The following is a 26,911-nucleotide window of genomic DNA, read 5'->3' on the forward strand; positions in this document are numbered from 1 at the left end:
TTCAGTACAATCTGCAAGTGTTTATTCGGAGCGCTTTGGGGCCTAGGTTGGAAAAGGAAATATCTCCACATAAAAACTAGAAAGCAGCACTCTCAGAAACTGCTTTGTGATGAGTGCATTCTACTCACAGACTTGAACTTTCCTTTTGATAGAACAGTTTTGAAACACTCCTTTTGTAGAATCTGCAAGTGTTTATTGGGAGCCCTTTGAGGCTTACGCTGGAAAAGGATATATCTTCACATTAACACTAGACAGCAGCATTGTCAGAAACCTCTTAGAGATGAGTGCATTCAACTCACAGACTTGAACGTTCCCTTTGATAGAGCAGTTTTGAAACACTCCTTTTGTAGAATCTTCAAGTGTTTATTCGGAGCCCTTTGAGGCTTATGCTGGAAAAGGTTATATCTTCACATAAACACTAGACAGAAGCTTTCTCGGAAACTTCTTTGTAAACAGTGCATTCAACTCACAGATTTGAACCTACCAATCGATAGAGAAGTTTCGAAACACCCTTTTTATAGGATCTGCAAGTGAATATTTGGAGAGATTTGAGGCCTATGCTTTAAATGGAAACATCTTCTCATGAAAACTAGACAGAAGCATTCTCAGAAACGTCTTCGTGATGAGTGCATTCAACTCACAGACTTGAAGCTTCCTTTTGAAAGAGCAGTTTTGGAACACTCTTCTGTAAGATCTGCAAGTGGATATATGGAGCGCTTTGAGGCCTATGCTGGAAAAGGAAATATCCTCACATAAAAACTGGACAGAAGCATTCTCAGAAACTTCTTTGTGATGTGGGCGTTGAACTCACGGAGTTGAACCTTTCTTTGGATAGAGAAGTTTTGAAACACTCTTTTAGTAGAATCTTCATGTGGATGGATGGAGTGCTTTGAGGCCTATCCTGGAAAAGGAAATATCTTCACGTAGAAACTAGACAAAAGCATTCTCAGAAAGTTCCCTGTGCTTTGGGCATTCAACTCACAGAGTTCTACCTGCCTTTGGATAGAGCAGTTCTGAAACCCTCTTTTTGTAGAATCTGCAAGTGGATATTTGGAGCGCTTTGAGGCCTATGCTGCAAAAGGAAATATCATTGCATAAAAGCTAGATGGAAGCATTCTCAGAAACTTCTTTGTGATGAGTGCATTCAACTCACAGAGTTGAACCTTCCTTTTGATAGACCAGTTTTGAAACACTGTTTTTGTAGAATCCGCAAGTGGATATTTGGAGCTCCTTGAGGCTTATGCTGGAAAAGGAGATATCTTCATATACAAACTAGACAGAAGCATTTTCAGAAACATCTATGTCATGTGGGGATTGAACTCACAGAGTTGAACATTCCTTTTCGTGGAGCAGTTCTGCAACACTCTTTTTGTGGAGACTGCCAGTGGATATTTGGTGCGATTGCGGCATCTAGCGGAAAAGGAAATACATGCAGATGAAAACTGGGTAGAATCATTCTGAGAAACCGTTTTCTGATGAGGGCATTCAACTCACAGACTTGAACCTTCGTTTTCAAAGAGCAGTTTTGAAACACTGTTTTCGTAGAATCCGCAAGTGGATATTTGGGGCGCTTTGAGTCCCATGCTGGGAAATGAAATCTCTTCACCTAAAAACTAGACAGAAGCCTTCTCAGAAACTTCTTCACGATATGTGCATCCAACTCACAGAGTTGAACCTTTCTTTTCACAGAGCAGTTTTGAAACACACTTTTGGTAAAATCTGCAAGTGGATATTTGGAGCGATTTCAGGCCTATGCTAGAAAAGGAAATATCTTCACACAAATACTAGACAGAAGCATTCTCAGAAACTTCTGTGTGATGAGTGCATTCAATTCACAGACTTGAACGTTCCTTTTGACGGAACAGTTTTGAAACACTCCTTTGGCAGGATCTGCAAGTGTTTATTTGGAGCGCTTTGAGGCCTATGTTGGGAAAGGAAATATCCTCACCTAAAAACTAGAGAGAAGCATTCTCAGAAACTTCTTTGTGGTGATTGCATTCTACTCACAGAGTTGAACCTTCCTTTTGATAGAACAGTTTCGAAACACTCTTTTTGTAGAATCTGCAAGTGGATATTGGGAGCGCTTTGAGGCCTATGCTGGGAAATGAAATATCTTCACCTGAAAACTAGACAGAAGCATTCTGAGAAACTTCTTTGTGATGAGTGCATTCAACTCACAGACTTGAACGTTCCTTTTGACAGAACAGTTTTGAAACACTAAGTTTGTAGCATCCGCAAGTGTTTATTCGGAGCACCTTGAGGCCTATGTTGGAAAAGGGAATATCTTCCCATAAAAACTAGAGAGAAGCATTCTCAGAAACTTCTTTGTGATGAGTGCATTCAACTCACAGAGTTGAACCTACTAATTGACAGAGAAGTTTGGAAACACTCTGTTTGTAGAATCTGCAAGTGGATATTTGTTGCGCTTTGAGGCCTATGCTGGAAAAGGAAATATCTTCACATAAAAACTAGACAGAAGCATTCTCAGAAAGTTCCTTGTGCTGAGTGCATTCAACTCACAGACTTGAACCTTCTTTTTGAAAGAGCAGTTTTGAAAGACTCTTTTTGTAAAATCTGCAGATGGATATTTGGAGCACTTTGAGGCCTATGCTGGGAAATGGAATATCTTCACCTAAAAACTAGACAGAAGCATTCTCAGAAAGTTCTTCTCGATGCGTGCATTCAACTCACAGAGTTGAACCTGTCTTCTGATAGAGCAGTGTGGAAACACTCTTTTTGTGAAATCTGCAAGTGGATATTTCCAGCGATTTGTGGCCTATGCAAGGAAAAGGAAATATCTTCACACAAAAACTAGACAGCAGCATTCTCAGAAACTTCTTTGTGAGGACTGCATTCAACTCACACACTTGAACGTTCCTTTTGATAGAAGAGTTTGGAAACACTCCTTCAGTACAATCTGCAAGTGTTTATTCGGAGCGCTTTGGGGCCTAGGTTGGAAAAGGAAATATCTCCACATAAAAACTAGAAAGCAGCACTCTCAGAAACTGCTTTGTGATGAGTGCATTCTACTCACAGACTTGAACTTTCCTTTTGATAGAACAGTTTTGAAACACTCCTTTTGTAGAATCTGCAAGTGTTTTTTGGGAACCCTTTGAGGCTTACGCTGGAAAAGGATATATCTTCACATTAACACTAGACAGCAGCATTGTCAGAAACCTCTTAGAGATGAGTGCATTCACCTCACAGACTTGAACGTTCCCTTTGATAGAGCAGTTTTGAAACACTCCTTTTGTAGAATCTTCAAGTGTTTATTCGGAGCCCTTTGAGGCTTATGCTGGAAAAGTTTATATCTTCACATAAACACTAGACAGAAGCTTTCTCGGAAACCTCTTTGTAAACAGTGCATTCAACTCACAGATTTGAACCTACCAATCGATAGAGAAGATTCGAAACACCCTTTTTATAGGATCTGCAAGTGAATATTTGGAGAGATTTGAGGCCTATGCTTTAAATGGAGACATCTTCTCATGAAAACTAGACAGAAGCATTCTCAGAAACGTCTTCGTGATGAGTGCATTCAACTCACAGACTTGAAGCTTCCTTTTGAAAGAGCAGTTTTGGAACACTCTTCTGTAAGATCTGCAAGTGGATATATGGAGCGCTTTGAGGCCTATGCTGGAAAAGGAAATATCCTCACATAAAAACTGGACAGAAGCATTCTCAGAAACTTCTTTGTGATGTGGGCATTGAACTCACGGAGTTGAACATTTCGTTGGATAGAGAAGTTTTGAAACACTCTTTTAGTAGAATCTTCATGTGGATGGATGGAGTGCTTTGAGGCCTATCCTGGAAAAGGAAATATCTTCACGTAGAAACTAGACAAAAGCATTCTCAGAAAGTTCCCTGTGCTTTGGGCATTCAACTCACAGAGTTCTACCTGCCTTTGGATAGAGCAGTTCTGAAACCCTCTTTTTGTAGAATCTGCAAGTGGATATTTGGAGCGCTTTGAGGCCTATGCTGCAAAAGGAAATATCATTGCATAAAAGCTAGATGGAAGCCTTCTCAGAAACTTCTTTGTGATGAGTGCATTCAACTCACAGAGTTGAACCTTCCTTTTGATAGACCAGTTTTGAAACACTGTTTTTGTAGAATCCGCAAGTGGATATTTGGAGCTCCTTGAGGCTTATGCTGGAAAAGGAGATATCTTCATATACAAACTAGACAGAAGCATTTTCAGAAACATCTATGTCATGTGGGGATTGAACTCACAGAGTTGAACATTCCTTTTCGTGGAGCAGTTCTGCAACACTCTTTTTGTGGAGACTGCCAGTGGATATTTGGTGCGATTGCGGCATCTAGCGGAAAAGGAAATACATGCAGATGAAAACTGGGTAGAATCATTCTGAGAAACCGTTTTCTGATGAGGGCATTCAACTCACAGACTTGAACCTTCGTTTTCAAAGAGCAGTTTTGAAACACTGTTTTCGTAGAATCCGCAAGTGGATATTTGGGGCGCTTTGAGTCCCATGCTGGGAAATGAAATCTCTTCACCTAAAAACTAGACAGAAGCCTTCTCAGAAACTTCTTCACGATATGTGCATCCAACTCACAGAGTTGAACCTTTCTTTTCACAGAGCAGTTTTGAAACACACTTTTGGTAAAATCTGCAAGTGGATATTTGGAGCGATTTCAGGCCTATGCTAGAAAAGGAAATATCTTCACACAAATACTAGACAGAAGCATTCTCAGAAACTTCTGTGTGATGAGTGCATTGAATTCACAGACTTGAACGTTCCTTTTGACGGAAGAGTTTTGAAACACTCCTTTGGCAGGATCTGCAAGTGTTTATTTGGAGCGCTTTGAGGCCTATGTTGGGAAAGGAAATATCCTCACCTAAAAACTAGAGAGAAGCATTCTCAGAAACTTCTTTGTGGTGATTGCATTCTACTCACAGAGTTGAACCTTCCTTTTGATAGAACAGTTTCGAAACACTCTTTTTGTAGAATCTGCAAGTGGATATTGGGAGCGCTTTGAGGCCTATGCTGGGAAATGAAATATCTTCACCTGAAAACTAGACAGAAGCATTCTGAGAAACTTCTTTGTGATGAGTGCATTCAACTCACAGACTTGAACGTTCCTTTTGACAGAACAGTTTTGAAACACTAAGTTTGTAGCATCCGCAAGTGTTTATTCGGAGCACCTTGAGGCCTATGTTGGAAAAGGGAATATCTTCCCATAAAAACTAGAGAGAAGCATTCTCAGAAACTTCTTTGTGATGAGTGCATTCAACTCACAGAGTTGAACCTACTAATTGACAGAGAAGTTTGGAAACACTCTGTTTGTAGAATCTGCAAGTGGATATTTGTTGCGCTTTGAGGCCTATGCTGGAAAAGGAAATATCTTCACATAAAAACTAGACAGAAGCATTCTCAGAAAGTTCCTTGTGCTGAGTGCATTCAACTCACAGACTTGAACCTTCTTTTTGAAAGAGCAGTTTTGAAAGACTCTTTTTGTAAAATCTGCAGATGGATATTTGGAGCACTTTGAGGCCTATGCTGGGAAATGGAATATCTTCACCTAAAAACTAGACAGAAGCATTCTCAGAAAGTTCTTCTCGATGCGTGCATTCAACTCACAGAGTTGAACCTGTCTTCTGATAGAGCAGTGTGGAAACACTCTTTTTGTGAAATCTGCAAGTGGATATTTCCAGCGATTTGTGGCCTATGCAAGGAAAAGGAAATATCTTCACACAAAAACTAGACAGCAGCATTCTCAGAAACTTCTTTGTGAGGACTGCATTCAACTCACACACTTGAACGTTCCTTTTGATAGAAGAGTTTGGAAACACTCCTTCAGTACAATCTGCAAGTGTTTATTCGGAGCGCTTTGGGGCCTAGGTTGGAAAAGGAAATATCTCCACATAAAAACTAGAAAGCAGCACTCTCAGAAACTGCTTTGTGATGAGTGCATTCTACTCACAGACTTGAACTTTCCTTTTGATAGAACAGTTTTGAAACACTCCTTTTGTAGAATCTGCAAGTGTTTATTGGGAGCCCTTTGAGGCTTACGCTGGAAAAGGATATATCTTCACATTAACACTAGACAGCAGCATTGTCAGAAACCTCTTAGAGATGAGTGCATTCAACTCACAGACTTGAACGTTCCCTTTGATAGAGCAGTTTTGAAACACTCCTTTTGTAGAATCTTCAAGTGTTTATTCGGAGCCCTTTGAGGCTTATGCTGGAAAAGGTTATATCTTCACATAAACACTAGACAGAAGCTTTCTCGGAAACTTCTTTGTAAACAGTGCATTCAACTCACAGATTTGAACCTACCAATCGATAGAGAAGTTTCGAAACACCCTTTTTATAGGATCTGCAAGTGAATATTTGGAGAGATTTGAGGCCTATGCTTTAAATGGAAACATCTTCTCATGAAAACTAGACAGAAGCATTCTCAGAAACGTCTTCGTGATGAGTGCATTCAACTCACAGACTTGAAGCTTCCTTTTGAAAGAGCAGTTTTGGAACACTCTTCTGTAAGATCTGCAAGTGGATATATGGAGCGCTTTGAGGCCTATGCTGGAAAAGGAAATATCCTCACATAAAAACTGGACAGAAGCATTCTCAGAAACTTCTTTGTGATGTGGGCGTTGAACTCACGGAGTTGAACCTTTCTTTGGATAGAGAAGTTTTGAAACACTCTTTTAGTAGAATCTTCATGTGGATGGATGGAGTGCTTTGAGGCCTATCCTGGAAAAGGAAATATCTTCACGTAGAAACTAGACAAAAGCATTCTCAGAAAGTTCCCTGTGCTTTGGGCATTCAACTCACAGAGTTCTACCTGCCTTTGGATAGAGCAGTTCTGAAACCCTCTTTTTGTAGAATCTGCAAGTGGATATTTGGAGCGCTTTGAGGCCTATGCTGCAAAAGGAAATATCATTGCATAAAAGCTAGATGGAAGCATTCTCAGAAACTTCTTTGTGATGAGTGCATTCAACTCACAGAGTTGAACCTTCCTTTTGATAGACCAGTTTTGAAACACTGTTTTTGTAGAATCCGCAAGTGGATATTTGGAGCTCCTTGAGGCTTATGCTGGAAAAGGAGATATCTTCATATACAAACTAGACAGAAGCATTTTCAGAAACATCTATGTCATGTGGGGATTGAACTCACAGAGTTGAACATTCCTTTTCGTGGAGCAGTTCTGCAACACTCTTTTTGTGGAGACTGCCAGTGGATATTTGGTGCGATTGCGGCATCTAGCGGAAAAGGAAATACATGCAGATGAAAACTGGGTAGAATCATTCTGAGAAACCGTTTTCTGATGAGGGCATTCAACTCACAGACTTGAACCTTCGTTTTCAAAGAGCAGTTTTGAAACACTGTTTTCGTAGAATCCGCAAGTGGATATTTGGGGCGCTTTGAGTCCCATGCTGGGAAATGAAATCTCTTCACCTAAAAACTAGACAGAAGCCTTCTCAGAAACTTCTTCACGATATGTGCATCCAACTCACAGAGTTGAACCTTTCTTTTCACAGAGCAGTTTTGAAACACACTTTTGGTAAAATCTGCAAGTGGATATTTGGAGCGATTTCAGGCCTATGCTAGAAAAGGAAATATCTTCACACAAATACTAGACAGAAGCATTCTCAGAAACTTCTGTGTGATGAGTGCATTCAATTCACAGACTTGAACGTTCCTTTTGACGGAACAGTTTTGAAACACTCCTTTGGCAGGATCTGCAAGTGTTTATTTGGAGCGCTTTGAGGCCTATGTTGGGAAAGGAAATATCCTCACCTAAAAACTAGAGAGAAGCATTCTCAGAAACTTCTTTGTGGTGATTGCATTCTACTCACAGAGTTGAACCTTCCTTTTGATAGAACAGTTTCGAAACACTCTTTTTGTAGAATCTGCAAGTGGATATTGGGAGCGCTTTGAGGCCTATGCTGGGAAATGAAATATCTTCACCTGAAAACTAGACAGAAGCATTCTGAGAAACTTCTTTGTGATGAGTGCATTCAACTCACAGACTTGAACGTTCCTTTTGACAGAACAGTTTTGAAACACTAAGTTTGTAGCATCCGCAAGTGTTTATTCGGAGCACCTTGAGGCCTATGTTGGAAAAGGGAATATCTTCCCATAAAAACTAGAGAGAAGCATTCTCAGAAACTTCTTTGTGATGAGTGCATTCAACTCACAGAGTTGAACCTACTAATTGACAGAGAAGTTTGGAAACACTCTGTTTGTAGAATCTGCAAGTGGATATTTGTTGCGCTTTGAGGCCTATGCTGGAAAAGGAAATATCTTCACATAAAAACTAGACAGAAGCATTCTCAGAAAGTTCCTTGTGCTGAGTGCATTCAACTCACAGACTTGAACCTTCTTTTTGAAAGAGCAGTTTTGAAAGACTCTTTTTGTAAAATCTGCAGATGGATATTTGGAGCACTTTGAGGCCTATGCTGGGAAATGGAATATCTTCACCTAAAAACTAGACAGAAGCATTCTCAGAAAGTTCTTCTCGATGCGTGCATTCAACTCACAGAGTTGAACCTGTCTTCTGATAGAGCAGTGTGGAAACACTCTTTTTGTGAAATCTGCAAGTGGATATTTCCAGCGATTTGTGGCCTATGCAAGGAAAAGGAAATATCTTCACACAAAAACTAGACAGCAGCATTCTCAGAAACTTCTTTGTGAGGACTGCATTCAACTCACACACTTGAACGTTCCTTTTGATAGAAGAGTTTGGAAACACTCCTTCAGTACAATCTGCAAGTGTTTATTCGGAGCGCTTTGGGGCCTAGGTTGGAAAAGGAAATATCTCCACATAAAAACTAGAAAGCAGCACTCTCAGAAACTGCTTTGTGATGAGTGCATTCTACTCACAGACTTGAACTTTCCTTTTGATAGAACAGTTTTGAAACACTCCTTTTGTAGAATCTGCAAGTGTTTTTTGGGAACCCTTTGAGGCTTACGCTGGAAAAGGATATATCTTCACATTAACACTAGACAGCAGCATTGTCAGAAACCTCTTAGAGATGAGTGCATTCACCTCACAGACTTGAACGTTCCCTTTGATAGAGCAGTTTTGAAACACTCCTTTTGTAGAATCTTCAAGTGTTTATTCGGAGCCCTTTGAGGCTTATGCTGGAAAAGTTTATATCTTCACATAAACACTAGACAGAAGCTTTCTCGGAAACCTCTTTGTAAACAGTGCATTCAACTCACAGATTTGAACCTACCAATCGATAGAGAAGATTCGAAACACCCTTTTTATAGGATCTGCAAGTGAATATTTGGAGAGATTTGAGGCCTATGCTTTAAATGGAGACATCTTCTCATGAAAACTAGACAGAAGCATTCTCAGAAACGTCTTCGTGATGAGTGCATTCAACTCACAGACTTGAAGCTTCCTTTTGAAAGAGCAGATTTGGAACACTCTTCTGTAAGATCTGCAAGTGGATATATGGAGCGCTTTGAGGCCTATGCTGGAAAAGGAAATATCCTCACATAAAAACTGGACAGAAGCATTCTCAGAAACTTCTTTGTGATGTGGGCATTGAACTCACGGAGTTGAACATTTCGTTGGATAGAGAAGTTTTGAAACACTCTTTTAGTAGAATCTTCATGTGGATGGATGGAGTGCTTTGAGGCCTATCCTGGAAAAGGAAATATCTTCACGTAGAAACTAGACAAAAGCATTCTCAGAAAGTTCCCTGTGCTTTGGGCATTCAACTCACAGAGTTCTACCTGCCTTTGGATAGAGCAGTTCTGAAACCCTCTTTTTGTAGAATCTGCAAGTGGATATTTGGAGCGCTTTGAGGCCTATGCTGCAAAAGGAAATATCATTGCATAAAAGCTAGATGGAAGCCTTCTCAGAAACTTCTTTGTGATGAGTGCATTCAACTCACAGAGTTGAACCTTCCTTTTGATAGACCAGTTTTGAAACACTGTTTTTGTAGAATCCGCAAGTGGATATTTGGAGCTCCTTGAGGCTTATGCTGGAAAAGGAGATATCTTCATATACAAACTAGACAGAAGCATTTTCAGAAACATCTATGTCATGTGGGGATTGAACTCACAGAGTTGAACATTCCTTTTCGTGGAGCAGTTCTGCAACACTCTTTTTGTGGAGACTGCCAGTGGATATTTGGTGCGATTGCGGCATCTAGCGGAAAAGGAAATACATGCAGATGAAAACTGGGTAGAATCATTCTGAGAAACCGTTTTCTGATGAGGGCATTCAACTCACAGACTTGAACCTTCGTTTTCAAAGAGCAGTTTTGAAACACTGTTTTCGTAGAATCCGCAAGTGGATATTTGGGGCGCTTTGAGTCCCATGCTGGGAAATGAAATCTCTTCACCTAAAAACTAGACAGAAGCCTTCTCAGAAACTTCTTCACGATATGTGCATCCAACTCACAGAGTTGAACCTCTCTTTTCACAGAGCAGTTTTGAAACACACTTTTGGTAAAATCTGCAAGTGGATATTTGGAGCGATTTCAGGCCTATGCTAGAAAAGGAAATATCTTCACACAAATACTAGACAGAAGCATTCTCAGAAACTTCTGTGTGATGAGTGCATTCAATTCACAGACTTGAACGTTCCTTTTGACGGAACAGTTTTGAAACACTCCTTTGGCAGGATCTGCAAGTGTTTATTTGGAGCGCTTTGAGGCCTATGTTGGGAAAGGAAATATCCTCACCTAAAAACTAGAGAGAAGCATTCTCAGAAACTTCTTTGTGGTGATTGCATTCTACTCACAGAGTTGAACCTTCCTTTTGATAGAACAGTTTCGAAACACTCTTTTTGTAGAATCTGCAAGTGGATATTGGGAGCGCTTTGAGGCCTATGCTGGGAAATGAAATATCTTCACCTGAAAACTAGACAGAAGCATTCTGAGAAACTTCTTTGTGATGAGTGCATTCAACTCACAGACTTGAACGTTCCTTTTGACAGAACAGTTTTGAAACACTAAGTTTGTAGCATCCGCAAGTGTTTATTCGGAGCACCTTGAGGCCTATGTTGGAAAAGGGAATATCTTCCCATAAAAACTAGAGAGAAGCATTCTCAGAAACTTCTTTGTGATGAGTGCATTCAACTCACAGAGTTGAACCTACTAATTGACAGAGAAGTTTGGAAACACTCTGTTTGTAGAATCTGCAAGTGGATATTTGTTGCGCTTTGAGGCCTATGCTGGAAAAGGAAATATCTTCACATAAAAACTAGACAGAAGCATTCTCAGAAAGTTCCTTGTGCTGAGTGCATTCAACTCACAGACTTGAACCTTCTTTTTGAAAGAGCAGTTTTGAAAGACTCTTTTTGTAAAATCTGCAGATGGATATTTGGAGCACTTTGAGGCCTATGCTGGGAAATGGAATATCTTCACCTAAAAACTAGACAGAAGCATTCTCAGAAAGTTCTTCTCGATGCGTGCATTCAACTCACAGAGTTGAACCTGTCTTCTGATAGAGCAGTGTGGAAACACTCTTTTTGTGAAATCTGCAAGTGGATATTTCCAGCGATTTGTGGCCTATGCAAGGAAAAGGAAATATCTTCACACAAAAACTAGACAGCAGCATTCTCAGAAACTTCTTTGTGAGGACTGCATTCAACTCACACACTTGAACGTTCCTTTTGATAGAAGAGTTTGGAAACACTCCTTCAGTACAATCTGCAAGTGTTTATTCGGAGCGCTTTGGGGCCTAGGTTGGAAAAGGAAATATCTCCACATAAAAACTAGAAAGCAGCACTCTCAGAAACTGCTTTGTGATGAGTGCATTCTACTCACAGACTTGAACTTTCCTTTTGATAGAACAGTTTTGAAACACTCCTTTTGTAGAATCTGCAAGTGTTTATTGGGAGCCCTTTGAGGCTTACGCTGGAAAAGGATATATCTTCACATTAACACTAGACAGCAGCATTGTCAGAAACGTCTTAGAGATGAGTGCATTCACCTCACAGACTTGAACGTTCCCTTTGATAGAGCAGTTTTGAAACACTCCTTTTGTAGAATCTTCAAGTGTTTATTCGGAGCCCTTTGAGGCTTATGCTGGAAAAGGTTATATCTTCACATAAACACTAGACAGAAGCTTTCTCGGAAACTTCTTTGTAAACAGTGCATTCAACTCACAGATTTGAACCTACCAATCGATAGAGAAGTTTCGAAACACCCTTTTTATAGGATCTGCAAGTGAATATTTGGAGAGATTTGAGGCCTATGCTTTAAATGGAAACATCTTCTCATGAAAACTAGACAGAAGCATTCTCAGAAACGTCTTCGTGATGAGTGCATTCAACTCACAGACTTGAAGCTTCCTTTTGAAAGAGCAGTTTTGGAACACTCTTCTGTAAGATCTGCAAGTGGATATATGGAGCGCTTTGAGGCCTATGCTGGAAAAGGAAATATCCTCACATAAAAACTGGACAGAAGCATTCTCAGAAACTTCTTTGTGATGTGGGCGTTGAACTCACGGAGTCGAACCTTTCTTTGGATAGAGAAGTTTTGAAACACTCTTTTAGTAGAATCTTCACGTGGATGGATGGAGTGCTTTGAGGCCTATCCTGGAAAAGGAAATATCTTCACGTAGAAACTAGACAAAAGCATTCTCAGAAAGTTCCCTGTGCTTTGTGCATTCAACTCACAGAGTTCTACCTGCCTTTGGATAGAGCAGTTCTGAAACCCTCTTTTTGTAGAATCTGCAAGTGGATATTTGGAGCGCTTTGAGGCCTATGCTGCAAAAGGAAATATCATTGCATAAAAGCTAGATGGAAGCATTCTCAGAAACTTCTTTGTGATGAGTGCATTCAACTCACAGAGTTGAACCTTCCTTTTGATAGACCAGTTTTGAAACACTGTTTTTGTAGAATCCGCAAGTGGATATTTGGAGCTCCTTGAGGCTTATGCTGGAAAAGGAGATATCTTCATATACAAACTAGACAGAAGCATTTTCAGAAACATCTATGTCATGTGGGGATTGAACTCACAGAGTTGAACATTCCTTTTCATGGAGCAGTTCTGCAACACTCTTTTTGTGGAAACTGCCAGTGGATATCGGGTGCGATGGCGGCATCTATCGGAAAAGGAAATACATGCAGATGAAAACTGGGTAGAATCATTCTGAGAAACTGTTTTCTGATGAGGGCATTCAACTCACAGACTTGAACCTTCGTTTTCAAAGAGCAGTTTTGAAACACTGTTTTCGTAGAATCCGCAAGTGGATATTTGGGGCGCTTTGAGTCCTATGCTGGGAAATGAAATCTCTTCACCTAAAAACTAGACAGAAGCCTTCTCAGAAACTTCTTCACGATATGTGCATTCAACTCACAGAGTTGAACCTTTCTTTTCACAGAGCAGTTTTGAAACACACTTTTGGTAAAATCTGCAAGTGGATATTTGGAGCGATTTCAGGCCAATGCTAGAAAAGGAAATATCTTCACACAAATACTAGACAGAAGCATTCTCAGAAACTTCTGTGTGATGAGTGCATTCAATTCACAGACTTGAACGTTCCTTTTGACGGAACAGTTTTGAAACACTCCTTTGGCAGGATCTGCAAGTGTTTATTTGGAGCGCTTTGAGGCCTATGTTGGAAAAGGAAATATCCTCACCTAAAAACTAGACAGAAGCATTCTCAGAAACTTCTTTGTGGTGATTGCATTCTACTCACAGAGTTGAACCTTCCTTTTGATAGAAAAGTTTCGAAACACTCTTTTTGTAGAATCTGCAAGTGGATATTTGGAGCGCTTTGAGGCCTATGCTGGGAAATGAAATATCTTCACCTGAAAACTAGACAGAAGCACTCTGAGAAACTTCTTTGTGATGAGTGCATTCAACTCACAGACTTGAACGTTCCTTTTGACAGAACAGTTTTGAAACACTAAGTTTGTAGCATCCGCAATTGTTTATTCGGAGCACCTTGAGGCCTATGTTGGAAAAGGGAATATCTTCCCATAAAAACTAGAGAGAAGCCTTCTCAGAAACTTCTTTGTGATGAGTGCATGCAACTCACAGAGTTGAACCTACTAATTGACAGAGAAGTTTGGAAGCACTCTGTTTGTAGAATCTGCAAGTGGATATTTGTTGCGCTTTGAGGCCTATGCTGGAAAAGGAAATATCTTCACATAAAAACTAGACAGAAGCATTCTCAGAAAGTTCCTTGTGCTGAGTGCATTCAACTCACAGACTTGAACCTTCTTTTTGAAAGAGCAGTTTTGAAAGACTCTTTTTGTAAAATCTGCAGATGGATATTTGGAGCACTTTGAGGCCTATGCTGGGAAATGGAATATCTTCACCTAAAAACTAGACAGAAGCATTCTCAGAAAGTTCTTCTCGATGCGTGCATTCAACTCACAGAGTTGAACCTGTCTTCTGATAGAGCAGTGTGGAAACACTCTTTTTGTGAAATCTGCATGTGGATATTTCCAGCGATTTGAGGCCTATGCAAGGAAAAGGAAATATCTTCACACAAAACCTAGACAGCAGCATTCTCAGAAACTCCTTTGTGAGGACTGCATTCAACTCACACACTTGAACGTTACTTTTGATAGAAGAGCTTGGAAACACTCCTTCAGTACAATCTGCAAGTGTTTATTCGGAGCCCTTTGGGGCCTATGTTGGAAAAGGAACTATCTCCACATAAAAACTAGAAAGCAGCACTCTCAGAAACTACTTTGTGATGAGTGCATTCTACTCACAGACTTGAAGTTTCCTTTTGATAGAACAGTTTTGAAACACTCCTTTTGTAGAATCTGCAAGTGTTTATTGGGAGCCCTTTGAGGCTTACGCTGGAAAAGGATATATCTTCACATTAACACTAGACAGCAGCATTGTCAGAAACCTCTTAGAGATGAGTGCATTCACCTCACAGACTTGAACGTTCCCTTTGATAGAGCAGTTTTGAAACACTCCTTTTGTAGAATCTTCAAGTGTTTATTCGGAGCCCTTTGAGGCTTATGCTGGAAAAGGTTATATCTTCACATAAACACTAGACAGAAGCTTTCTCGGAAACTCCTTTGTAAAGAGTGCATTCAACTCACAGATTTGAACCTACCAATCGATAGAGAAGTTTCGAAACACCCTTTTTATAGGATCTGCAAGTGAATATTTGGAGAGATTTGTGGCCTATGCTTTAAATGGAAACATCTTCTCATGAAAACTAGACAGAAGCATTCTCAGAAACGTCTTCGTGATGAGTGCATTAAACTCACAGATTTGAAGCTTCCTTTTGAAAGAGCAGTTTTGGAACACTCTTCTGTAAGATCTGCAAGTGGATATATGGAGCGCTTTGAGGCCTATGCTGGAAAAGGAAATATCCTCACATAAAAACTGGACAGAAGCATTCTCAGAAACTTCTTTGTGATGTGGGCGTTGAACTCACGGAGTTGAACCTTTCTTTGGATAGAGAAGTTTTGAACCACTCTTTTAGTAGAATCTTCATATGGATGGATGGAGTGCTTTGAGGCCTATCCTGGAAAAGGAAATATCTTCACGTAGAAACTAGACAAAAGCATTCTCAGAAAGTTCCCTGTGCTTTGTGCATTCAACTCACAGAGTTCTACCTGCCTTTGGATAGAGCAGTTCTGAAACCCTCTTTTTGTAGAATCTGCAAGTGGATATTTGGAGCGCTTTGAGGCCTATGCTGCAAAAGGAAATATCATTGCATAAAAGCTAGATGGAAGCCTTCTCAGAAACTTCTTTGTGATGAGTGCATTCAACTCACAGAGTTGAACCTTCCTTTTGATAGACCAGTTTTGAAACACTGTTTTTGTAGAATCCGCAAGTGGATATTTGGAGCTCCTTGAGGCTTATGCTGGAAAAGGAGATATCTTCATATACAAACTAGACAGAAGCATTTTCAGAAACATCTATGTCATGTGGGGATTGAACTCACAGAGTTGAACATTCCTTTTCATGGAGCAGTTCTGCAACACTCTTTTTGTGGAAACTGCCAGTGGATATTTGGTGCGATTGCGGCATCTAGCGGAAAAGGAAATACATGCAGATGAAAACTGGGTAGAATCATTCTGAGAAACCGTTTTCTGATGAGGGCATTCAACTCACAGACTTGAACCTTCGTTTTCAAAGAGCAGTTTTGAAACACTGTTTTCGTAGAATCCGCAAGTGGATATTTGGGGCGCTTTGAGTCCTATGCTGGGAAATGAAATCTCTTCACCTAAAAACTAGACAGAAGCCTTCTCAGAAACTTCTTCACGATATGTGCATCCAACTCACAGAGTTGAACCTTTCTTTTCACAGAGCAGTTTTGAAACACACTTTTGGTAAAATCTGCAAGTGGATATTTGGAGCGATTTCAGGCCTATGCTAGAAAAGGAAATATCTTCACACAAATACTAGACAGAAGCATTCTCAGAAACTTCTGTGTGATGAGTGCATTCAATTCACAGGCTTGAACGTTCCTTTTGACGGAACAGTTTTGAAACACTCCTTTGGCAGGATCTGCAAGTGTTTATTTGGAGCGCTTTGAGGCCTATGTTGGAAAAGGAAATATCCTCACCTAAAAACTAGAGAGAAGCATTCTCAGAAACTTCTTTGTGGTGATTGCATTCTACTCACAGAGTTGAACCTTCCTTTTGATAGAACAGTTTCGAAACACTCTTTTTGTAGAATCTGCAAGTGGATATTTGGAGCGCTTTGAGGCCTATGCTGGGAAATGAAATATCTTCACCTGAAAACTAGACAGAAGCATTCTGAGAAACTTCTTTGTGATGAGTGCATTCAACTCACAGACTTGAACGTTCCTTTTGACAGAACAGTTTTGAAACACTAAGTTTGTAGCATCCGCAAGTGTTTATTCGGAGCACCTTGAGGCCTATGTTGGAAAAGGGAATATCTTCCCATAAAAACTAGAGAGAAGCATTCCCAGAAACTTCTTTGTGATGAGTGCATTCAACTCACAGAGTTGAACCTACTAATTGACAGAGAAGTTTGGAAACACTCTGTTTGTAGAATCTGCAAGTGGATATTTGTTGCGCTTTGAGGCCTATGCTGGAAAAGGAAATATCTTCACATAAAAACTAGACAGAAGCATTCTCAGAAAGTTCCTTGTGCTGAGTGCATTCAACTCACAGACTTGAACCTTCTTTTTGAAAGAGCAGTTTTGAAAGACTCTTTTTGTAAAATCTGCAGATGGATATTTGGAGCACTTTGAGGCCTATGCTGGGAAATGGAATATCTTCACCTAAAAACTAGACAGAAGCATTCTCAGAAAGTTCTTCTCGATGCGTGCATTCAACTCACAGAGTTGAACCTGTCTTCTGATAGAGCAGTGTGGAAACACTCTTTTTGTGAAATCTGCAAGTGGATATTTCCAGCGATTTGTGGCCTATGCAAGGAAAAGGAAATATCTTCACACAAAAACTAGACAGCAGCATTCTCAGAAACTTCTTTGTGAGGACTGCATTCAACTCACACACTTGAACGTTCCTTTTGATAGAAGAGTTTGGAAACACTCCTTCAGTACAATCTGCAAGTGTTTATTCGGAGCGCTTTGGGGCCTAGGTTGGAAAAGGAAATATCTCCACATAAAAACTAGAAAGCAGCACTCTCAGAAACTGCTTTGTGATGAGTGCATTCTACTCACAGACTTGAACTTTCCTTTTGATAGAACAGTTTTGAAACACTCCTTTTGTAGAATCTGCAAGTGTTTATTGGGAGCCCTTTGAGGCTTACGCTGGAAAAGGATATATCTTCACATTAACACTAGACAGCAGCATTGTCAGAAACGTCTTAGAGATGAGTGCATTCACCTCACAGACTTGAACGTTCCCTTTGATAGAGCAGTTTTGAAACACTCCTTTTGTAGAATCTTCAAGTGTTTATTCGGAGCCCTTTGAGGCTTATGCTGGAAAAGGTTATATCTTCACATAAACACTAGACAGAAGCTTTCTCGGAAACTTCTTTGTAAACAGTGCATTCAACTCACAGATTTGAACCTACCAATCGATAGAGAAGTTTCGAAACACCCTTTTTATAGGATCTGCAAGTGAATATTTGGAGAGATTTGAGGCCTATGCTTTAAATGGAAACATCTTCTCATGAAAACTAGACAGAAGCATTCTCAGAAACGTCTTCGTGATGAGTGCATTCAACTCACAGACTTGAAGCTTCCTTTTGAAAGAGCAGTTTTGGAACACTCTTCTGTAAGATCTGCAAGTGGATATATGGAGCGCTTTGAGGCCTATGCTGGAAAAGGAAATATCCTCACATAAAAACTGGACAGAAGCATTCTCAGAAACTTCTTTGTGATGTGGGCGTTGAACTCACGGAGTCGAACCTTTCTTTGGATAGAGAAGTTTTGAACCACTCTTTTAGTAGAATCTTCATGTGGATGGATGGAGTGCTTTGAGGCCTATCCTGGAAAAGGAAATATCTTCACGTAGAAACTAGACAAAAGCATTCTCAGAAAGATCCCTGTGCTTTGTGCATTCAACTCACAGAGTTCTACCTGCCTTTGGATAGAGCAGTTCTGAAACCCTCTTTTTGTAGAATCTGCAAGTGGATATTTGGAGCGCTTTGAGGCCTATGCTGCAAAAGGAAATATCATTGCATAAAAGCTAGATGGAAGCATTCTCAGAAACTTCTTTGTGATGAGTGCATTCAACTCACAGAGTTGAACCTTCCTTTTGATAGACCAGTTTTGAAACACTGTTTTTGTAGAATCCGCAAGTGGATATTTGGAGCTCCTTGAGGCTTATGCTGGAAAAGGAGATATCTTCATATACAAACTAGACAGAAGCATTTTCAGAAACATCTATGTCATGTGGGGATTGAACTCACAGAGTTGAACATTCCTTTTCATGGAGCAGTTCTGCAACACTCTTTTTGTGGAAACTGCCAGTGGATATCGGGTGCGATGGCGGCATCTATCGGAAAAGGAAATACATGCAGATGAAAACTGGGTAGAATCATTCTGAGAAACTGTTTTCTGATGAGGGCATTCAACTCACAGACTTGAACCTTCGTTTTCAAAGAGCAGTTTTGAAACACTGTTTTCGTAGAATCCGCAAGTGGATATTTGGGGCGCTTTGAGTCCTATGCTGGGAAATGAAATCTCTTCACCTAAAAACTAGACAGAAGCCTTCTCAGAAACTTCTTCACGATATGTGCATTCAACTCACAGAGTTGAACCTTTCTTTTCACAGAGCAGTTTTGAAACACACTTTTGGTAAAATCTGCAAGTGGATATTTGGAGCGATTTCAGGCCAATGCTAGAAAAGGAAATATCTTCACACAAATACTAGACAGAAGCATTCTCAGAAACTTCTGTGTGATGAGTGCATTCAATTCACAGACTTGAACGTTCCTTTTGACGGAACAGTTTTGAAACACTCCTTTGGCAGGATCTGCAAGTGTTTATTTGGAGCGCTTTGAGGCCTATGTTGGAAAAGGAAATATCCTCACCTAAAAACTAGACAGAAGCATTCTCAGAAACTTCTTTGTGGTGATTGCATTCTACTCACAGAGTTGAACCTTCCTTTTGATAGAAAAGTTTCGAAACACTCTTTTTGTAGAATCTGCAAGTGGATATTTGGAGCGCTTTGAGGCCTATGCTGGGAAATGAAATATCTTCACCTGAAAACTAGACAGAAGCACTCTGAGAAACTTCTTTGTGATGAGTGCATTCAACTCACAGACTTGAACGTTCCTTTTGACAGAACAGTTTTGAAACACTAAGTTTGTAGCATCCGCAATTGTTTATTCGGAGCACCTTGAGGCCTATGTTGGAAAAGGGAATATCTTCCCATAAAAACTAGAGAGAAGCCTTCTCAGAAACTTCTTTGTGATGAGTGCATGCAACTCACAGAGTTGAACCTACTAATTGACAGAGAAGTTTGGAAGCACTCTGTTTGTAGAATCTGCAAGTGGATATTTGTTGCGCTTTGAGGCCTATGCTGGAAAAGGAAATATCTTCACATAAAAACTAGACAGAAGCATTCTCAGAAAGTTCCTTGTGCTGAGTGCATTCAACTCACAGACTTGAACCTTCTTTTTGAAAGAGCAGTTTTGAAAGACTCTTTTTGTAAAATCTGCAGATGGATATTTGGAGCACTTTGAGGCCTATGCTGGGAAATGGAATATCTTCACCTAAAAACTAGACAGAAGCATTCTCAGAAAGTTCTTCTCGATGCGTGCATTCAACTCACAGAGTTGAACCTGTCTTCTGATAGAGCAGTGTGGAAACACTCTTTTTGTGAAATCTGCATGTGGATATTTCCAGCGATTTGAGGCCTATGCAAGGAAAAGGAAATATCTTCACACAAAACCTAGACAGCAGCATTCTCAGAAACTCCTTTGTGAGGACTGCATTCAACTCACACACTTGAACGTTACTTTTGATAGAAGAGCTTGGAAACACTCCTTCAGTACAATCTGCAAGTGTTTATTCGGAGCCCTTTGGGGCCTATGTTGGAAAAGGAACTATCTCCACATAAAAACTAGAAAGCAGCACTCTCAGAAACTACTTTGTGATGAGTGCATTCTACTCACAGACTTGAACTTTCCTTTTGATAGAACAGTTTTGAAACACTCCTTTTGTAGAATCTGCAAGTGTTTATTGGGAGCCCTTTGAGGCTTACGCTGGAAAAGGATATATCTTCACATTAACACTAGACAGCAGCATTGTCAGAAACCTCTTAGAGATGAGTGCATTCACCTCACAGACTTGAACGTTCCCTTTGATAGAGCAGTTTTGAAACACTCCTTTTGTAGAATCTTCAAGTGTTTATTCGGAGCCCTTTGAGGCTTATGCTGGAAAAGGTTATATCTTCACATAAACACTAGACAGAAGCTTTCTCGGAAACTCCTTTGTAAAGAGTGCATTCAACTCACAGATTTGAACCTACCAATCGATAGAGAAGTTTCGAAACACCCTTTTTATAGGATCTGCAAGTGAATATTTGGAGAGATTTGTGGCCTATGCTTTAAATGGAAACATCTTCTCATGAAAACTAGACAGAAGCATTCTCAGAAACGTCTTCGTGATGAGTGCATTAAACTCACAGATTTGAAGCTTCCTTTTGAAAGAGCAGTTTTGGAACACTCTTCTGTAAGATCTGCAAGTGGATATATGGAGCGCTTTGAGGCCTATGCTGGAAAAGGAAATATCCTCACATAAAAACTGGACAGAAGCATTCTCAGAAACTTCTTTGTGATGTGGGCGTTGAACTCACGGAGTTGAACCTTTCTTTGGATAGAGAAGTTTTGAACCACTCTTTTAGTAGAATCTTCATGTGGATGGATGGAGTGCTTTGAGGCCTATCCTGGAAAAGGAAATATCTTCACGTAGAAACTAGACAAAAGCATTCTCAGAAAGTTCCCTGTGCTTTGTGCATTCAACTCACAGAGTTCTAACTGCCTTTGGATAGAGCAGTTCTGAAACCCTCTTTTTGTAGAATCTGCAAGTGGATATTTGGAGCGCTTTGAGGCCTATGCTGCAAAAGGAAATATCATTGCATAAAAGCTAGATGGAAGCCTTCTCAGAAACTTCTTTGTGATGAGTGCATTCAACTCACAGAGTTGAACCTTCCTTTTGATAGACCAGTTTTGAAACACTGTTTTTGTAGAATCCGCAAGTGGATATTTGGAGCTCCTTGAGGCTTATGCTGGAAAAGGAGATATCTTCATATACAAACTAGACAGAAGCATTTTCAGAAACATCTATGTCATGTGGGGATTGAACTCACAGGGTTGAACATTCCTTTTCATGGAGCAGTTCTGCAACACTCTTTTTGTGGAAACTGCCAGTGGATATTTGGTGCGATTGCGGCATCTAGCGGAAAAGGAAATACATGCAGATGAAAACTGGGTAGAATCATTCTGAGAAACCGTTTTCTGATGAGGGCATTCAACTCACAGACTTGAACCTTCGTTTTCAAAGAGCAGTTTTGAAACACTGTTTTCGTAGAATCCGCAAGTGGATATTTGGGGCGCTTTGAGTCCTATGCTGGGAAATGAAATCTCTTCACCTAAAAACTAGACAGAAGCCTTCTCAGAAACTTCTTCACGATATGTGCATCCAACTCACAGAGTTGAACCTTTCTTTTCACAGAGCAGTTTTGAAACACACTTTTGGTAAAATCTGCAAGTGGATATTTGGAGCGATTTCAGGCCTATGCTAGAAAAGGAAATATCTTCACACAAATACTAGACAGAAGCATTCTCAGAAACTTCTGTGTGATGAGTGCATTCAATTCACAGGCTTGAACGTTCCTTTTGACGGAACAGTTTTGAAACACTCCTTTGGCAGGATCTGCAAGTGTTTATTTGGAGCGCTTTGAGGCCTATGTTGGAAAAGGAAATATCCTCACCTAAAAACTAGAGAGAAGCATTCTCAGAAACTTCTTTGTGGTGATTGCATTCTACTCACAGAGTTGAACCTTCCTTTTGATAGAACAGTTTCGAAACACTCTTTTTGTAGAATCTGCAAGTGGATATTTGGAGCGCTTTGAGGCCTATGCTGGGAAATGAAATATCTTCACCTGAAAACTAGACAGAAGCATTCTGAGAAACTTCTTTGTGATGAGTGCATTCAACTCACAGACTTGAACGTTCCTTTTGACAGAACAGTTTTGAAACACTAAGTTTGTAGCATCCGCAAGTGTTTATTCGGAGCACCTTGAGGCCTATGTTGGAAAAGGGAATATCTTCCCATAAAAACTAGAGAGAAGCATTCCCAGAAACTTCTTTGTGATGAGTGCATTCAACTCACAGAGTTGAACCTACTAATTGACAGAGAAGTTTGGAAACACTCTGTTTGTAGAATCTGCAAGTGGATATTTGTTGCGCTTTGAGGCCTATGCTGGAAAAGGAAATATCTTCACATAAAAACTAGACAGAAGCATTCTCAGAAAGTTCCTTGTGCTGAGTGCATTCAACTCACAGACTTGAACCTTCTTTTTGAAAGAGCAGTTTTGAAAGACTCTTTTTGTAAAATCTGCAGATGGATATTTGGAGCACTTTGAGGCCTATGCTGGGAAATGGAATATCTTCACCTAAAAACTAGACAGAAGCATTCTCAGAAAGTTCTTCTCGATGCGTGCATTCAACTCACAGAGTTGAACCTGTCTTCTGATAGAGCAGTGTGGAAACACTCTTTTTGTGAAATCTGCAAGTGGATATTTCCAGCGATTTGTGGCCTATGCAAGGAAAAGGAAATATCTTCACACAAAAACTAGACAGCAGCATTCTCAGAAACTTCTTTGTGAGGACTGCATTCAACTCACACACTTGAACGTTCCTTTTGATAGAAGAGTTTGGAAACACTCCTTCAGTACAATCTGCAAGTGTTTATTCGGAGCGCTTTGGGGCCTAGGTTGGAAAAGGAAATATCTCCACATAAAAACTAGAAAGCAGCACTCTCAGAAACTGCTTTGTGATGAGTGCATTCTACTCTCAGACTTGAACTTTCCTTTTGATAGAACAGTTTTGAAACACTCCTTTTGTAGAATCTGCAAGTGTTTATTGGGAGCCCTTTGAGGCTTACGCTGGAAAAGGATATATCTTCACATTAACACTAGACAGCAGCATTGTCAGAAACCTCTTAGAGATGAGTGCATTCACCTCACAGACTTGAACGTTCCCTTTGATAGAGCAGTTTTGAAACACTCCTTTTGTAGAATCTTCAAGTGTTTATTCGGAGCCCTTTGAGGCTTATGCTGGAAAAGGTTATATCTTCACATAAACACTAGACAGAAGCTTTCTCGGAAACTTCTTTGTAAACAGTGCATTCAACTCACAGATTTGAACCTACCAATCGATAGAGAAGTTTCGAAACACCCTTTTTATAGGATCTGCAAGTGAATATTTGGAGAGATTTGAGGCCTATGCTTTAAATGGAAACATCTTCTCATGAAAACTAGACAGAAGCATTCTCAGAAACGTCTTCGTGATGAGTGCATTCAACTCACAGACTTGAAGCTTCCTTTTGAAAGAGCAGTTTTGGAACACTCTTCTGTAAGATCTGCAAGTGGATATATGGAGCGCTTTGAGGCCTATGCTGGAAAAGGAAATATCCTCACATAAAAACTGGACAGAAGCATTCTCAGAAACTTCTTTGTGATGTGGGCGTTGAACTCACGGAGTCGAACCTTTCTTTGGATAGAGAAGTTTTGAACCACTCTTTTAGTAGAATCTTCACGTGGATGGATGGAGTGCTTTGAGGCCTATCCTGGAAAAGGAAATATCTTCACGTAGAAACTAGACAAAAGCATTCTCAGAAAGATCCCTGTGCTTTGTGCATTCAACTCACAGAGTTCTACCTGCCTTTGGATAGAGCAGTTCTGAAACCCTCTTTTTGTAGAATCTGCAAGTGGATATTTGGAGCGCTTTGAGGCCTATGCTGCAAAAGGAAATATCATTGCATAAAAGCTAGATGGAAGCATTCTCAGAAACTTCTTTGTGATGAGTGCATTCAACTCACAGAGTTGAACCTTCCTTTTGATAGACCAGTTTTGAAACACTGTTTTTGTAGAATCCGCAAGTGGATATTTGGAGCTCCTTGAGGCTTATGCTGGAAAAGGAGATATCTTCATATACAAACTAGACCGAAGCATTTTCAGAAACATCTATGTCATGTGGGGATTGAACTCACAGAGTTGAACATTCCTTTTCATGGAGCAGTTCTGCAACACTCTTTTTGTGGAAACTGCCAGTGGATATCGGGTGCGATGGCGGCATCTATCGGAAAAGGAAATACATGCAGATGAAAACTGGGTAGAATCATTCTGAGAAACTGTTTTCTGATGAGGGCATTCAACTCACAGACTTGAACCTTCGTTTTCAAAGAGCAGTTTTGAAACACTGTTTTCGTAGAATCCGCAAGTGGATATTTGGGGCGCTTTGAGTCCTATGCTGGGAAATGAAATCTCTTCACCTAAAAACTAGACAGAAGCCTTCTCAGAAACTTCTTCACGATATGTGCATTCAACTCACAGAGTTGAACCTTTCTTTTCACAGAGCAGTTTTGAAACACACTTTTGGTAAAATCTGCAAGTGGATATTTGGAGCGATTTCAGGCCAATGCTAGAAAAGGAAATATCTTCACACAAATACTAGACAGAAGCATTCTCAGAAACTTCTGTGTGATGAGTGCATTCAATTCACAGACTTGAACGTTCCTTTTGACGGAACAGTTTTGAAACACTCCTTTGGCAGGATCTGCAAGTGTTTATTTGGAGCGCTTTGAGGCCTATGTTGGAAAAGGAAATATCCTCACCTAAAAACTAGACAGAAGCATTCTCAGAAACTTCTTTGTGGTGATTGCATTCTACTCACAGAGTTGAACCTTCCTTTTGATAGAAAAGTTTCGAAACACTCTTTTTGTAGAATCTGCAAGTGGATATTTGGAGCGCTTTGAGGCCTATGCTGGGAAATGAAATATCTTCACCTGAAAACTAGACAGAAGCACTCTGAGAAACTTCTTTGTGATGAGTGCATTCAACTCACAGACTTGAACGTTCCTTTTGACAGAACAGTTTTGAAACACTAAGTTTGTAGCATCCGCAATTGTTTATTCGGAGCACCTTGAGGCCTATGTTGGAAAAGGGAATATCTTCCCATAAAAACTAGAGAGAAGCCTTCTCAGAAACTTCTTTGTGATGAGTGCATGCAACTCACAGAGTTGAACCTACTAATTGACAGAGAAGTTTGGAAGCACTCTGTTTGTAGAATCTGCAAGTGGATATTTGTTGCGCTTTGAGGCCTATGCTGGAAAAGGAAATATCTTCACATAAAAACTAGACAGAAGCATTCTCAGAAAGTTCCTTGTGCTGAGTGCATTCAACTCACAGACTTGAACCTTCTTTTTGAAAGAGCAGTTTTGAAAGACTCTTTTTGTAAAATCTGCAGATGGATATTTGGAGCACTTTGAGGCCTATGCTGGGAAATGGAATATCTTCACCTAAAAACTAGACAGAAGCATTCTCAGAAAGTTCTTCTCGATGCGTGCATTCAACTCACAGAGTTGAACCTGTCTTCTGATAGAGCAGTGTGGAAACACTCTTTTTGTGAAATCTGCATGTGGATATTTCCAGCGATTTGAGGCCTATGCAAGGAAAAGGAAATATCTTCACACAAAACCTAGACAGCAGCATTCTCAGAAACTCCTTTGTGAGGACTGCATTCAACTCACACACTTGAACGTTACTTTTGATAGAAGAGCTTGGAAACACTCCTTCAGTACAATCTGCAAGTGTTTATTCGGAGCCCTTTGGGGCCTATGTTGGAAAAGGAACTATCTCCACATAAAAACTAGAAAGCAGCACTCTCAGAAACTACTTTGTGATGAGTGCATTCTACTCACAGACTTGAACTTTCCTTTTGATAGAACAGTTTTGAAACACTCCTTTTGTAGAATCTGCAAGTGTTTATTGGGAGCCCTTTGAGGCTTACGCTGGAAAAGGATATATCTTCACATTAACACTAGACAGCAGCATTGTCAGAAACCTCTTAGAGATGAGTGCATTCACCTCACAGACTTGAACGTTCCCTTTGATAGAGCAGTTTTGAAACACTCCTTTTGTAGAATCTTCAAGTGTTTATTCGGAGCCCTTTGAGGCTTATGCTGGAAAAGGTTATATCTTCACATAAACACTAGACAGAAGCTTTCTCGGAAACTCCTTTGTAAAGAGTGCATTCAACTCACAGATTTGAACCTACCAATCGATAGAGAAGTTTCGAAACACCCTTTTTATAGGATCTGCAAGTGAATATTTGGAGAGATTTGTGGCCTATGCTTTAAATGGAAACATCTTCTCATGAAAACTAGACAGAAGCATTCTCAGAAACGTCTTCGTGATGAGTGCATTAAACTCACAGATTTGAAGCTTCCTTTTGAAAGAGCAGTTTTGGAACACTCTTCTGTAAGATCTGCAAGTGGATATATGGAGCGCTTTGAGGCCTATGCTGGAAAAGGAAATATCCTCACATAAA

This window comes from Pongo pygmaeus, chromosome 19 (genome assembly GCF_028885625.2).
Source record: "Pongo pygmaeus isolate AG05252 chromosome 19, NHGRI_mPonPyg2-v2.0_pri, whole genome shotgun sequence".
Classification (NCBI taxonomy): Eukaryota; Metazoa; Chordata; class Mammalia; order Primates; family Hominidae; genus Pongo; species Pongo pygmaeus.